Below are 10935 nucleotides of genomic sequence, written 5' to 3' on the forward strand. Positions count from 1 at the left end.
TGGTGGCTTACCAGAGTCTTTACATGCTGCTTGTCCTGGCAGTGGCTGCAGTGTCTCTCTCCCTTCTTCCTGTTTCCCCAATTCTCCTCTCTACTTGTCCCACCTACACTTCCTGTCTGGTCACTGGCCATCAGTGTTTTATTTATATAGAGTGATATCCACAGCAGTTCAATCTTCCACAAAACACCAGAACATAAGCATGATCTGTCAAATCCTTTATCTGCCATAAATGAGAATAGTCTTTCATCCAGTTTCCGATATCATTTCTTACTTGTGCTACCTCAACAGAATTAACTTACCCATATTTCCATAAAGATACTGCCTGCTCATTGGATAGCTTCCTCCCTGCTGGCTAACGTTCACAGTGCCAGAAGATTCTATGCAGGCTACTCAGGTGAAAATTCAATATTCCTACCCAGCTGTAGAAGCTGTGTACTACAATATTAACCTGTGAAGGAAGATGTGCCTACTGGTGCAACAGTGTCATGGCTATTTGGGGTAATCAACTATTTTCTGATTGGATGTGATGCACTCCACAGGAGGTAATAAATACCTGTTAGGGCAAACCCAGCCAAAAGCATTGTGACTGCAAAAATTAAAGACCGTCATGGATGGGGTAAACCCACTATTGTTTTCTGACTAAATGAATAGGTGGTAGAACTGAATATTTATGTCTATACTCATAGAACAGTGCTCTTCTTAGTCATGGTCAAAGAAGCTTATTTTTTATAACCTTTGTTTATTGGGGTGGACATGTGTGTACCATAGCACACAAATGGATGTCAAAGAACAGTTGTAGGAGTCATTAGGTCCTGGGGAGAGAACTCAGGTCCTTGGGCTTGGTGACAAGCACCTTTACCCACTGAACTGTCTCAAAAGCCCTATAAAATGTTCTTCTAGCAGTGGGCAGTGGTCACTGCAGAGATTTATAACTCAAAGTACTGTGAATATGTGATAACAGTGCTTACTGCTCTTGCAGAAGATGTGGGTTCAGTTCCCGGCACTCACGTGGAGGGTCACAACCATTTGTAGCTGTAACTCCAGTTCCAGCTGATCCAATGCTCTCTTCTGGCCTCCATGGGCATGAGGCACATATGTAGCACATAGACATGCATGCAGGCAAACCACTCATTCATGGAAAATATAAATAAATAGATCTAAAATACAAAAAGGGCTGACAATAAGTGACTCTGAATGCTCAACCCTCAACAAGATATCTATATCATGCCCTATAAGATGTAGGGAACAAAACAAAAGAAGGTATAGGAAGAATGAAAGAGCCAAAGGAGTAGTGTTATTAAACATTGTGTTCTGAATAGGACATGACTATTGCAATCATGAACTCACAGCAGTAGATTGGACCTTCAAGACAAGGTCATGAGTCCCTAGCAATTCATGAGGAGCTTTTGACAGCTAATGGTTTCAAGAAGAGAGAATGCCATTTTTCAGTGTTGTAGTCATTGGTTAAGTGTCCGAGGATCCAATGGTGAAGAAGGGGAGAGAGGGAGGGAGTGAGGGAAGGAGAGAGGAGGAGGGAGGGAGAGGAAGGAGAAGAAGGAGGAGGAGAAAGAGGAGGAGGAGGAGGAGGAGAATGAATGAATTCCATACAATGAAATAGAATTAAACTCAGTTTCAAAGAAAAAGATGTGAAAATTGGAGAAAGCTAGTTGGGAAGGAGGTGAGTGAGAGTTTGAGGAGAGGAGAGCGTGAATTTGGTGACAATATATTGTATTCATAAATGAAATTTTCAAAAAATAAAAACCTATTTTAAGAAAGAATTTTGCGCTTTCTGCCTGTTGACGCGCCCGAGGAAGCATCGCTGAAGGCTCTCGTTGCCCTGCCGTCATGTCCAAGTCAGAGTCTCCCAAAGAGCCGGAACAGCTGCGGAAGCTCTTCATTGGAGGGCTGAGCTTCGAAACAACTGACGAGAGCCTGAGGAGCCATTTTGAGCAATGGGGAACACTCACGGACTGCGTGGTAATGAGAGATCCAGGGGCTTTGGGTTTGTCAAATACACCACTGTGGAGGAAGTGGATGCCGCTATGAATGCAAGACCACACAAGGTGGATGGAAGAGTTGTGGAATCTAAGAGAGCCGTGTCGAATGAAGATTCTCAGAGACCAGGTGCCCAGTTAACTGTGAAAAAGATCTTTGTTGGCGGTATTAAAGAAGACACTGAAGAACATCACCTGCGAGGTTATTTTGAGCAGTATGGAAAGATCGAAGTGATTGAGATCATGACTGACAGAGGCAGTGGAAAAAAGAGAGGGTTTGCTTTTGTCACTTTTGATGACCATGACTCTGTGGACAAGATTGTTATTCAGAAATACCATACTGTGAATGGCCACAACTGTGAAGTCAGAAAAGCCCTGTCAAAGCAGGAGATGGCTAGTGCTTCATCCTGCCAAAGAGGTCGAAGTGGTTCCGGAAACTTTGGTGGTGGTCGTGGAGGCGGTTTTGGTGGCAATGACAATTTTGGTCGAGGGGGGAACTTCAGTGGTCGTGGTGGCTTTGGTGGCAGCCGTGGTGGTGGATATGGTGGCAGTGGAGATGGCTAGAATGGATTTGGTAATGATGGAAGCAATTTTGGAGGTGGTGAAAGCTACAGTGATTTTGGCTTTTACAACCATCAGTATTCAAACTTTGGACCAATGAAGGGAGGAAACTTTGGAGGCAGAAGTTCTGGCCCTTATGGTGGTGGTGGCCAGTACTTTGCTAAACCACGAAGCCAAGGTGGCTATGGTGGTTCCAGCAGCAGCAGCAGCAGCTATGGCAGTGGCAGGAGGTTCTAATTACAGCCAGGAAACAAAGTTCAGCAGGAGAGGAGAGCCAGAGAAGTGACAGGGAAGCTACAGGTTACAGCAGATTTGTGAACTCAGCCAAGCACAGTGGTGGCAGGGCCTAGCTGCTACAAAGAAGACATGTTTTAGACAATACTCATGTGTATGGGCAAAAAACTCCAGGACTGTATTTGTGACTAATTGTATAACAGGTTATTTTAGTTTCTGTTCTGTGGAAAGTGTAAAGCATTCCAACAAAGGGTTTTACTGTAGACCTTTTTTCACCCATGCTGTTGATTGCTAAATGTAATAGTCTGATCATGACGATGAATAAATGTGTCTTTTTTTTCTTTTCTTCTTTTTTTTCTATTTTCTTCTTTTTTTTTTCTTTTTAAATGTGCTGTGTAAAGTTAGTCTACTCTGAAGCCATCTTGGTAAACTTCCCCAACAGTGTGAAGTTAGAATTCCTTCAGGGTGGTGCCAAGTTCCATTTGGAATTTATTTATAATTGCTTGGGTGGAGAAGCCATTGTCTTCAAAAAACCTTGGTGTAGTTAAACTGCCAGTTACTGTTGTGACTTTAATGAGTTTTACCATTAAAAGGGTCATCCAAGCAAAGTCACAGTTTGGTTACAATAAAATGGTTGTGGACACACCCTATGCAATATCAAAATTGAATAATGGTATCAGATAAAATAACAGATGGGAATGAAGCTTGTGTATCATCCATTATCATGTGTAAATCAATAAACTATTTAATTCTCTTGAAAAAAAAGAAAGAATTTTGCTCCTATTTACCTGTATGTACTCTAAGAACATCAAGGCTTTTCTACAGATCATTTATTTTCTTTCTGAGCCCTCATGAGAATTGCTCTTCATAATTCATGGAAATTTCAGATTTCCCTACTCTGCTCCTCTAAATTCTTTAAAGTTCTAAAGTCACCTTTGTCTCATCAAATATACATGGATCAGTCTAATCCATTCCCTGTTGCCCATACCAAATCATACTTCTTTATGTAGATTTCTCTGGACTCTGGTAGTTGCATCTTTCACTTAATACCTTTCCAGTCTTCCTATGCCCAGTTAGCTCTATAATTCCACATTTACACATAACTATAAATACAGTTCTTTAGACATTATCTACTATTCTCCCCTGGTCAGTGGATCTCTAGCATAGTTATCAGATGTTGTAGCAATTCAGACTCGACTATGGAATTAGAAGTTTTGTGGATGAGTACTGAAAAATCTGCATTTTTACATCCTTATAGCTGATTATTTGATTTCATAACATCCCAGAATATTTTCCCTAAACTGAAACAGACTCCAAAAGACTGACACCTCATTCTTCTGTGAATTATTTCCCTTTCTCCATTCCTGTTGCTTCAGTTGCAATAAACACTCAATAAAAGTGTTAAATTTTAATTTAATGTGGCCACAGGGGGACTGTAGAACAGAAGATGTAGCTGCAAATCCCAGGAACTTTTTTTTAACAATTTCTACAACTTAGTTTTCAGTTGGTTTTATTATAAAGATAAAGAAATGTACTCAGTGGCCTTAAATCTATCAAAATTTGACATTCTTTCTTCTCTCACACTTATGATCCACTACTGAGATTTCAAAATATACGTAATAAAAATGTACAGCTTCCATTGACATCTACTGCACTAGAAAAAGTCTCTAGCGATTCTTAATCACCATGAGAATAATGTTCTTGCTTTTCATCCCTGCAGCTTTTAATATCTGTACACTGTATTTAATCATCTGGACCCCCTAATTTACTGACATTTAAATGATCTCAAATTATATTTCCTGGAGCACTGTTCCAAATAAGGAACTTTTAAAAGATAACACAGGGTCTTATTAGTTACAAATTATGTTGTTGGCTGCCATGTGCAGCTTCTACACTTTCCTGAAAAAGAATTATCCTACTTAAAGAATTTTATTTTAATTTTTTACCAGTGTCTGTATAATTATGTAACCATCAGAATTTTTATATTTCATCAGTAAAATATACCATAACAAATAAGAAGCTCCTTTCTCATTTCAGTAGTGATCAGATTCAATATTGTAAACATGTATAATATTTTTATATTTCCATTATATTTCTATCACATATTTCACTATGTTTTATTCTTAACACATCCCAGTAAGACTAACAAAGCTACAGTTATTCAAAATATCTCCAGTGAAACTAATAGAGCTACTATTGCACAGTTTTATAAATGACTCAAATAACTTTCAAGTAAGTCTAAGTCATGTGCTTTGTGAACACCACTAAATACTGTAATGCCATATAGTGTTGTTATACTACTATATCAAAGGTTTACCAAAGGTTTAGCTGGCTACAATTCTGACACATACTCCTATGATCTAACTACTCACATGTCCCCCACCAACATATGATATTACTGACCATATGCTTACTGACTGTGGTAATGTCAATGTAATTGGCCCCCGTAAGCTCATGGAGAGTGGCACTATTAAGAGGTGTGGCTTTGTTGGATTAGATATGGCCTTGTTGGAGGAAGTGTGTCACTGTGGGGGTGGGCTTTGAGGTCTCATACATGCTCAAGCCACACCCAGTGTCTCAGACCACCTCCCATTGCCTGCAGGTCAAGATATAGGACTCTGAGTTCCTTCTTCAGCACCATGTCTTCTGGCATGCGACTATGTTGCACCAAGATGATAATAAATTAAACCTCTGAAACTTTAAGCCAATCCAATTAAATGTTGTCCTTTATAAGAGTTGCTGTGGTCATGGTGTCTCTTTACAGTAAAAGAAACTCTAAGATACCGACCATATGCTGACAAACTGATTGTTCCAATTTTATATAAGTACTTTTCTGAGACAGTGAACTGCCATTGTTCATGTAGCAAGTATTTTACACACATACAAAGCTAGGCCAGTCTAGTTTTCTTACTGGAAAAGGATGGTAGAGCATAATTTTTTTTTCTGTCAACCAAATACAAAATCTATTGTTTATCCATATTTCTACAAGGGCAGCATGCACAAGCCCTGACCTACATAGATGAGTGTCTCTAAATGGATATTTCCTGGTTATTTAAGAAGTTCAATAAGGATATCTGGTTGGGGATAGGACATGAAAGTAAAGGGGGACTATCAAGCATGTGGAAGAGAAAGTGGGGAAATAATGGGAATAAGAAAGAGTAATAGACAGAGTGAATATGATCAAAGTACAGTGTATGCATGTATAGAAATGCCATAATGAAAGCCATTACTTCATACAATTATCATAAGCTAATAAAAACTTACTTCAGATTGCATATCCCTCAAAACTTGGGGATTTGAGAGTTCATTAAGATTCTATATATTGCTTATGAAAAACACCCACTATTCTACTCTTTATTATTCTAGGTATTACTGATTCATGTCAGAGAGGTGGTGTCAAAGCTCAGTCATGGAGTTTTTTTAGTAACTTGGCTTTTATGGAGGTCAGATAACAGAATCAAAAAAGAGCCACCCAATGCAATACTAACCCTGTACCAGTAATGTAAGGTACTACCTATGTCTTTCCATTCATTACACAGGAAGGATTACAGCAACACCAGAAATATCATTAATAGGTGCAACAACAGGAAGCCAAGAGCTGACAAGAATACAGAGAAGATAGAATCTGCCCCTCTGATGAACTTCTTGATTTGTTGTGCACCTCCCCATTCTTCGTTCAGAAATGGAAAACTTACTGCCTTATCCTCTAAGTGTTCTTAGTTGACAACCTTCAGCTTCCATCTACTACTAGTTATATTTTCCATTGTTATACTGAATTACTTATGACAATTAGCTTATAAACAGAGGTTTATTTTGGCTTCGAGTTCTAAAGATTTCAGTTTATGTTTGAGTGGCACCATTGCTGTAGACTTGTCATGAGATAGTACATCCTGGCAGGCATGTGAGGTGGAGTAAGACCACTAATTGCATAAGCTGAGAGCAAAAAGGGAAGAGGTTATATTCCCACAATTCCCTTCAAGGACATTATTTCAATGACTTCCCACAGGCTCCTTCTCCTATCCATTGTACAAACTCCCAAGAGGCCAGCCTTGGCTATCAAGTCTTTAATAAATGGATCTTAGAGAGACAAGCAAGATCCAAACTACAGGATAGTCCATTATAGGTGAGAAAAAAAAGCTATTTGGCCCAGCATCATATCCTCTTTCAAACCATTATCCAATAGCTCACAAATGCAAAATATGAAGTCCTGGCTCCTGAATTCAACTGTAAATCTCTCCAAAGAGCCATCACCATTTCAGAGTTCTCTAAGTATTGGTCAAGACTTGTAACTCCCAGATCAATTCTGCTTCTTCTTTTCTTCCTATACATATAAACCATGTTTGCTAGTCCTCACCTCAAATTATTCTTCTTGTTTTCACCTACTTTGCTAGATACGTCTATTTGGGAGGTTAGTCCCATAGCTGAAAGGGGAGAGAAAAGCTTTATTTTAAAATAAACCTAAATTTTGATTTTTATATAACTAGGAATTTTAATACACTAGTCACAGACTGTTCATTTAACACTGCAAGCAACTGAAAAAGATAAAGAGTCTGCTTGAGATTCTGTCCATGAGCAGAAAGGGAGCTCTTATGGAATGAGCTGGAAAGTCACTATTGTGAAAAATTAAAGTGCTTTCCTGATTTCACCTCACTGTGTCCAGTCTGGTCAATAAACTAGTTACACAGGTCACACAACAGTTTTCCCGGCTTCTGAAGTTCATTCTTCTCTGACATTCAATTTTGAAGATGATTGCTGTTGCCTTCAATTCATCTTCGTAGGAAATCATGCAGTGATTTCTGTGATGCTGCCAGAACTGAAGACATGTTTGTCATTCATTTGTATGGACCTTCAGACGGGATCCTTCATTGGTTCAGTTGTTTCTCCTCAATGGTGGCAGCAACGTTTCTCATTTCTGAAATATTTTGAAGTGACTCAACCATATCTGCTGAATTGCCTAATGAGTCTCAGTCGAATATGAATTTGAAAGCAATAATAATGTGCTCTGTTCAATGTGCATTTTAAAGTGGAGTTTAAAAAATATCCTCATTTGGTTAGATAACTGTCTCTACAAGCAAGAAGGATTTAGATCATATTTTAAGTAATGGCAGGGTACTTAGGATGAGATGGATATTCTCATTTGAATATATCAAGTATCATGCATTTGAAAGTAAATAATAATGTATGTTTTCTAAGCACTATCTATCTTGAATTGTAAATTGCACTAGTATTCAATAGATAACTCAAGGAAGCTATCAAGATGAAAGGTGATCCCCTGGTGCAGCATACTGACAATCATGCCAAAGAACTGCAAAGACATTTTGTAGAAAAACAGCCTCATGCTGGCTCTATATCTATCAGCCTCTGTTCATTATCAAGTTGCCAAAAATAGGCATTTTTGAATTTGTCTATTTGTGCTATTAGAACCCACAAAATATTACTCTTGTCTCCACATCCAGCATAAGTCCCTGTATCACAAAACATGGAGAAGCCTTTGTAAGGTATGATGGATGTTTATTTCAGAATGCCACAAATGAAATTTGCATATAAAAATATTTTGTCATATATAGCCAAAAGTAGAATTCAAGTCTCCCCACCCCTCACACACACCAAACAAGAAGGCTTGGGAATTGTGAACCAGAAGGAGTTTGGAAAACAAAATGACTTGAAACTGATTGCTTTCATTCTTATCTCCCACGAAGGACCTGGAATACCTAAGCACCATCCATCTTACTACTGCTCTTCAATATCAGCACAATACACAGAGAAGTGAACAGATAAGAGATATACAATCATGCATCTATTCCCTGGGCACAGAGAGTTTTCAATAGCATAGAATTGATAGCTGAAGTCAAGGTTGTGTAGCCACTAGGAAAATATAAGCATGGGGAAAATGTTAAATTCTTCAATCTTAATATGGATCTTGGGATTTAACAAATCTAACATTGAAATCTTGAGGTTCTATACAAGCTGTCAAGAGAGAAAAGCAATCAATAGTCCTCTTCAGCTGTAAGGCCTCCAAACCACAACAATGACCAGCACAGCAAGATATCTCCTATGGTGCAATAGTGGCATTTGTATCTTGGGGGTAATGAACAGCCGTCTAATTGGACCCAAGGTCTGCTCAATAGAAAGGAATTTATGCCTGGTACTTTAAATCTAGTCAATTACCTGTGGCTGGTGAGGTTGTGGACCCTAGAGGAGAATCTACCATTGCTACTTTCTTAAACCAGTAGAATTTCTAACTGCCTCATAAATATTTATCCTTATACCCACAGAGTAGTGCAGCTTTCATCTCCCTTAAAAGAAGCTTCTTTTTTGCATCAGATAAAGTATGTTACAGAAAAACACACCTGGTCAAAGTGCTGAGAAAAACTGATCATTGAGTACCTAACCCAGTTGATACAGTTATAGCACAACTCGTACATCTAAGGCTCAGGGGACATTGCAGAAGAGGGCAGAAAGATAATAAGAACAAGAGTGTCAGGATATCTGCCAAAAGACTGTGTATTTTATATATAACATTGAAGCTACCTCAACAATATGGCTGCCTAAACAAATCCTGAACAATCATTGTACCAATTGACACATCCATATGTCATCTGACAATGCCTCACTCCTAGGTGAAGAGCTCTAGGCAATTAATGACTGTGAAAGAGGGAGAACCAAGACTTCCTAAGGGATGAGCCCCCAGTTCATTATCCAATACCATGGTCAGCCCTAAATACATATACATAAGCAATATTAAATAGACTCAATAGGAGAAAATGGGGAGGAGGTATATTGAAGGGGTTGGAGGAGGGAGGGTGGAGATGATGTAAATACAATATTCAAGTATTCTGAAATTCTGAATTTTTCAAAAAAATAAATTACAAATTATTAATCCAATTATATTTATCTTTACCTAGAAAACAAGGCTTTTTGAAGCAACTACATTGGGCTCAGCACAGGAAATAGAGAAATAAATGAGACATGGATTATGTTAGTTAGGATTTCTATTGCTGTGAAGAGACACCATGATCATGGCAGTTCTTATAAAGAAAACATTTAATTGTTTCTGGCTTACAGTTTCAGAGGTTTAGTCAATTGTCATCACAGTGGGTAGCAGGGCAGCACACAGGCAGACATGGTGCTAGAGAAGTAGCTGAGAGTTCTACATCTGGATCTGGCAGCAGGAAGGAAGAGCCACTGGGCCCACCTTGGGCTTTTGAAACTCTTCAAGGTCCACTCTCAGTGACACACTTCCTCCAACAAGACTACATCTATTTCAACAAGGCCACATCTTCTAATCCTTCTCAAGTAGTGTCACTCTCTAATGACAAAGCATCCAATATATGAGCCTATGGGGGCTAATCTTACTCAAACCATTACATGGACTGTGCCTTCAAAACATTTACACTTTACAGAGGAAAGTAGACATCAGTACAAAACGCTGTGGCATATGCTCTAATACCCCTATAATAGTAGTATTCACAAGTATAATTACTAAAAAATTGATATGGCAATGCTGGAGATACAGCATTGGCATCATCACTTAATAGCCACAAATACTTTATCTTATATCTCACAATTCTTATTCTACAACACTCCTATAGATGAACTATTCTTGGCTTCCTTAAGTGTTTCTGCTTTATCAGAAGACTATTATTTTTCAAAGCAAAGTATGATGTGTTTTAAATCTCCATTCTGTGTGTAAAGAGAACTCAGAGATGATCTCATATTAACTAGATATAGAAACATGAAACAGAAACCAAAATGGAAACAAATAGTTTTCAACAAGGAAATAATGGGAAAGACATATTTGTTTCTAAGAAAAATGTGACACTTTACTTCAACCCAGCTAGTCTCCTTGGGATTCTGAAAAGCAAGCAAGGTGTCAGAATACACTATTACCTCTTACTATTTCTGTCTCAAAGAAATGAATTCAGTATTTCAATTATATTCTTCCCTGTAGGGAAGCATGACTGATATATTATTTTTTAAAAGGAATTAAAATTAAAATGTTATAAATTTTCTTAATTTTGTCTTATTTTGTATCAATGAATTTATTTTAAATTTCATAAAATGAAGCACATATAGTTCTCAACCACTTACCTTTTTCAGTATTAACTTTTGAACAAGATGACTGTTGGGAGGATGCTCTAAATAA

The 10935-nt window shown here is 38.2% G+C and overlaps 1 pseudogene; it reads left to right on the top strand.

The window, feature by feature from the left end:
- The first annotated feature begins 1791 nt into the window (after positions 1–1791).
- LOC102921911 (heterogeneous nuclear ribonucleoprotein A1-like) lies at positions 1792–3133 on the top strand (annotated as a pseudogene).
- The last annotated feature ends 7802 nt before the right edge of the window (positions 3134–10935 follow it).

The sequence above is a fragment of the Peromyscus maniculatus genome, chromosome X (assembly GCF_049852395.1).
Source record: "Peromyscus maniculatus bairdii isolate BWxNUB_F1_BW_parent chromosome X, HU_Pman_BW_mat_3.1, whole genome shotgun sequence".
NCBI lineage: Eukaryota > Metazoa > Chordata > Mammalia > Rodentia > Cricetidae > Peromyscus > Peromyscus maniculatus.